Genomic DNA, 5,823 nt, shown 5'->3' with positions numbered 1-5,823 from the left:
GATAAATATCTCAACTAAATATTGTAAAAGGAGATTTGAGACTTAAAGAAAAAACATCACGCAAAGAAAGCTAAATTTAAAATAAAAAATAAAAAAATCTTGGAATACATGCATACGGAACATAAAGAAATTGCAAAATTGGATTTGATAGGAATTTATTTTGGAAATGGACTCGATGGACTTTTATATTTTTTTAATAATAATAATAATAATAATAATAATGAAAAGTAGATTTTGACCGTCCACATTTTGGATTAGCCCATTTATTTATTTATTTATTTTTAAATGTTGAACTTCATGATTTAATTCCTTTTTTTTATTTTTAAATATTTAAATAATATTTTATTCCCTTAAATAATTAAGGCTAACTTGATCGATCTCTAATAACAGTAAAACTCCTTCCTATTTTTACTACATAATAGGAATAAACACATGATCCCTTAATACTAAAAGAAAAAAAAAATCAAATATCCAGTACTAGTACCTTTCCAATTTTTATCTCTTCTTTATTTTTACTAAATAATAACAATAATAATAATAATATAATAGTAACAATAATAATAATAATAATTCAAACTTAATGATTCTCAAATAACAGCATTCGAAACTTCATTTTTATCCAAACATAACTTTTATGGTTTAGAAGACAACTAGACTCTAATTTGCATGTTAATCAAATGCAATAAGTAACAACAAGGTTATTCACATTTACATTCTTTAACACATTTAACTTTTGAAAATATCTCATCTAATGTTCAAAACAAATTCAATTAACGTTCATCCAATACAAGAAATAATTACAAATTAAGATGTAGGGCAAAACGTCATATAAATAAACAATACACGTACTAAATAATATAAGAAAATGTTGAGATAACTTCATTCTTGCTTTGATTTAACATGTAACTTATAAAAATAATAATTCAGGAATCGAGTAAGAAACTGTATGACAGACCAAACTGAATATAAAATAAGAATATCATCATCTCGAAAACTCAAACCGAAACTCAAAACTCCTAACCTAGACTCTTTTCCTTTCTTTTCCCTCTAATCTTTTTCCTTCTTTCTGTTACAGCTTTTCTTTTTCTTCCTGTTGCTTTCTCCCTATTTTTTGTTTTCTCTCTATTTCTTCTTTTCTCAATTTTTTGTTGTTCTGTCCGTGTGTGTATCTTCTGTCTTTTTTTATCAGTGTCTGATCTTTATTTTTTCAGTCTTTGTGTGTCAAAGTACATCTTCCCCCAGTGTCTGATGTAGTGTACGTAGTTTTTATTCGTGAAGGAGTTGAGGAAGTTATGCTGAAAAAGGGGAGAGGTTGAGTCAAGATAGGATGGGGGAAGGTTGGGTAGTTATATTAGGATAATAACTTTTTTTTATTTAATAAATTAAAATATAAAATAAATAATAATATAATATAATAAAAGAATATTAATTAATTAATTTTTATATTTCAAAATATAATAAAAATTTATAAAAAGTCAAATAAATATAATTAAGAGAATAATAAAACTACTAGCCTATTTATTAAAATTAAAAAGAAAATATATATTTTTTGAATTTCCATATTATTTAAAAACAATGATAACAATACAAATAAAAATAAAATATTCCAAAAAATAACTTTACTCATTATTTTTATTTATTTTCAACTAAAATTATTAAAAATTAAATAAAAACTAAAATAAATATTGGATAAAAAAATATATATATATTTAATGCCGACAAATAAATTAAGACTCGGTGAGGCTCAAAAATCACGTGTCTACATTTTACCCCTCATTGTTTGAAATCTCAAAAAGTTTTCATACAAAGCAGTAGACAAAAATATGATTTTTGATCCTCTGATTATTCAAAAAGTGAGGATAAAATAAAATATGTGACCGAGTCCTAGTTTTGGACGGCCTACATTAAGGAAATAACGTCACGTGTAGTTCAATGGTAAAATAGTGAGAGAATGAGTTAGAGGTTGAGTAAGGATCTGTTGAGTTTTTGATTCACAACTTCTGCTTTTACATTCAAACAAAAATAGAAAAGAAGATACAAGTAAAAGATCCTATCTATGCAACTTTCTAAAATTTTGACTTGAATCTTCATGACTTCTCAAGTGATGAGATAGTCGTTATTTTCAATTGGACTTGAAATTTCAAATGTTCCTTCATGTTGGCTCATGGCATTGGAGAGGAACTCGACAATTGACTCATTTTTCAGAATTTTCTCTAACTTGAACTTGAGAAACTTCACCCTATTCTTCAGGCGGGCTCCTGACTTGTTACTTCTTCACGCTGTTGTTCAGGCAGGCTCCTAGCTTGTTATTTCTTCACCCTATTTTTCAGGAGGACTTCTAACTTTTTATTTCTTCACCCTGTTCTTCAGGCGGGCTCCTGGACTTACTTTTTTCTTCACCCTGTTCTTCGGGCGGGCTCCTGGACTTACTTTTTTCTTCACCCAGTTCTTTGGGTGGGCTCCTGGATTTTCTTTTTCTTCACCCAGTTCTTCAGGCGGGCTCTTGGACTTTCTTTGTTTTTCACCCTGTTCTTCAGGCGGGATCCTAGACTCAAAGTTAATAGTGAAATAGAAAAATAACATCCCATTCTTCAGGAGGGTCCTGAGCATAAAATAAATTCTCATTCTTCAAGAGGGTCCTGAGCATAAAATAAATTTCCATTCTTCAGGAGGGTCCTGAGCGTAAAATAAATTTCCATTCTTCAGGAGGGTCCTGAGCGAAAAGTAAAATCCCATTATTCAGGAGGGTCCTGAGCTGAAAAGTAAAGTCCCATAAACATGAACAAAATTTTTTACCCCATTTTGCACGAGAAAATTTTATGAGTGTCATCGAATCACAACTTTGGAAAAGTAAAATAAAGAGTGTGAATCAAATCCTGCTAAAGAAATCCAAAACTTGACTTTGACCTCTGGTGCTGGGGATTTAAAATATATTCCAATATATTAGTGAAAATTTTGAGGACCTCCTCAAAATTTCTTCCCCAGTTTAAAGTTGTCTGAGATGATATCAACTCGAGAGGTTCCGAAGCCTTTGTTGGTCTCCTTTTTTTTTGTTGGATGATGTTCTTCCTCTTGTGAATTTTTGAGATTCCTTCTCAAAAATTCTGCCCTAGTTTCCATTTCCTAGGGTTATATGACCGAGCCATTGGGGCGCCTACGTATCCCGTTAGAGCAGGAATCAGGTCAAACATAGTTTAAGACTATGCTATAAACATAGAGAAAATCTAATGGGTTAACCAAAGCGGACCTAGGCCGCCTACGTATCCCTTTCTTGGGAATTCAAGTTAAACGTAGTTCGTACATAAAAATAAGGGGTTCTAGGCAATTACACATCATAAAAGAAATACTATCATAAAGGCTATTACAAACAAAGGAAATAAAAGCTAAACCATCTTTAAAACATAGTATCTCTTTACCGTATCAGAATTGATTGGTTTGGTCCACTCTTGACCATCCATCTCAGACAAGATCAGAGCTCCTCCAGATAGTACCTTGCAAATTATGTATGGTCCTTGCAAATTTAGAGCAAACTTGCCTTTGTACTCTTCTTAGTGAGGGAATATCCGTTTGAGAACCAATTGCCCAACTTGAAATGTTCTAGCTCTCAATTTTTTGTTGAAGGCACGGATCATCATGTGCTGGTACAACTGACCATGACATACAGCAACCATTTTCTTTTCGTCAATCAACATGAGTTGTTCATAGCCAACTCAAACCCGTTCTTCGTTACTTAGTCCAATGCCCTAAATAATCCTTAAGGAAGGTATCTCAACCTCAGCAAGTATCACAACTTTATTCCCATAAACAAGTAGATAGGGAGTTGCCCCGGTGAAATTTTGAACTATCGTCTGATACCCTAGTAAAGCATAAGGAAACATCTCATGCCATGATCTATTATTTTCGACCATCTTTCTCAAGATCTTCTTGATGTTTTATTGGCAGCTTCCACGGCTTCATTCATCTGTGAACGATATGCAGTCGAGTTGCGATGAATAATTTTGAACTAATCACAAATCTCATTCACTAAGTGATTGTTCAATCTTACCCCGTTATCAGTAATGATTGATTCTGGCACTCCAAATCAGCAAATTAAGTTATTTCTTACAAAATCTGCAACCACTTTCTTGGTGACGGCTCTGTAGGAAGCAGCTTTGACCCACTTAGTAAAGTAATCAATAGCTACCAAAATGAATCTATGCCCATTCGACGTTGATGGCTCTATTGGTCCAATAACATCCATACCCCAAGCTATGAAAGACCAAGGTGAACTCATCACATAAAGCTCATGTGGAGGCATTCGAATCAAATCTTCATGTATCTAACATTTTGGACACTTCTGCACACACTTACTACAATTATTTTCCATAGTCATCCAGAAGTAACTGGTTCTCATGATCTTTTTGGAAAGGGCAAACCCATTTATGTGGGGCCCACAAACTCCAGTGTGTACTTCTTTTATTAATTTATTGGCTTCCGCAGCGCCGACACATCTTAAGAATCCTAAGTCTGGAGTCCTCCTAAAAAGGATTCCCCACTTGGAAAATAATTCTTTGTCAAACGCTGGATTGTCTTCTTTTGATTATTGCTATCCTCTTTAAGATATATTCCAGATTCTAGATACCTTTTAATATCATAGTACCATAGCTTTTCGTCAGGCTTCTCTTTGACATGTGCACAATGTGTAGGATGCTCTTTCAAGCTTATTTGTAAAGGATCGATATAACTCTAATCTAGGTGATGAATCATGGAGGATATAGTGGCCAAAGCATCAGCAAACTCATTTTGTATCCTTGGGATATATCTGAAGTCAACTTCCTTGAATCTACCACATAATTCTTACACCAACTCTACACAAGGAGTAATCTTGGAGTTCTTTACCGTCCATTCTCCTCGTACTTGATGAATCAGCAAATCTGAGTCTCTGATGACTAGCAATTCATGAATACCTCTATCAAGTGCCAATTTGAGTCCTAGGATGCAAGCTTCATTTTTGGCCATGTTATTGGTGCACAGGAAATGCAACTTAGCGGTTACTGGATAGTGTTGTCCTATTTCAGATACCAAAACTGCTCCGATTCCTGAACCTTTAAAGTTGACCACTCCATCAAAGAACAACCTCCATCCGGGGTAACTTTCTGCGATGTCTTCTCCCACGAATAAAATATCCTCCTCTAGGAAGTAAGTTTGAAGAGGCTAATATTCGTAGTCAACCGGATTCTCTTCTAAATTATCTTCTAAGTCTTTCCCCTTAATTGCCTTTTGAGTCACATACACAATGTCGAACTCACGAAGCAACATTTGCCACTTGGCTAGATTTCCCGTAGGCATGGTTTTCTTGAATATATACTTTAATATATCCATTCTGGAAATGAGGTATGTTGTGTATGATGATAGATAATGCCTCTACTTTTGTGCGGCCCAAGTCAAGGCACAATACGTCCTTTCTACAAGAGTATAATGAGCCTCGTACGGCGTAAAATTTTTACTCAAGTAGTAAATGGCTTTCTCTTTCTTACCGGTCTCATCATGTTGCCCGAGAACACACCCAAAAATATTTTCAGAGACTGACAGGTAAAGCAACAATGGACTTCCTTCCCTTGGTGTAACCACAATAGGTGGAGCTGACAGATACTCCTTGATTCTATCAAAAGCTTTCTGGTATTCTTCTATCCACTCATTCAATGCATCTTTCTTCAACATCTTAAGAAATAGTTCACATATGATTGTCGGCTGAGCAATGAACCTGCTAATGTAATTCAAACAACCCAAGAAACTCATAGCCTCTTTCTTAATCCTTGGCGGTGGCAAATCTTAAACTATCTT

The sequence above is a fragment of the Capsicum annuum genome, chromosome 1 (genome assembly GCF_002878395.1).
Source record: "Capsicum annuum cultivar UCD-10X-F1 chromosome 1, UCD10Xv1.1, whole genome shotgun sequence".
NCBI classification, from domain to species: domain Eukaryota; kingdom Viridiplantae; phylum Streptophyta; class Magnoliopsida; order Solanales; family Solanaceae; genus Capsicum; species Capsicum annuum.
Note: the sequence above shows the minus strand (reverse complement) of the source record.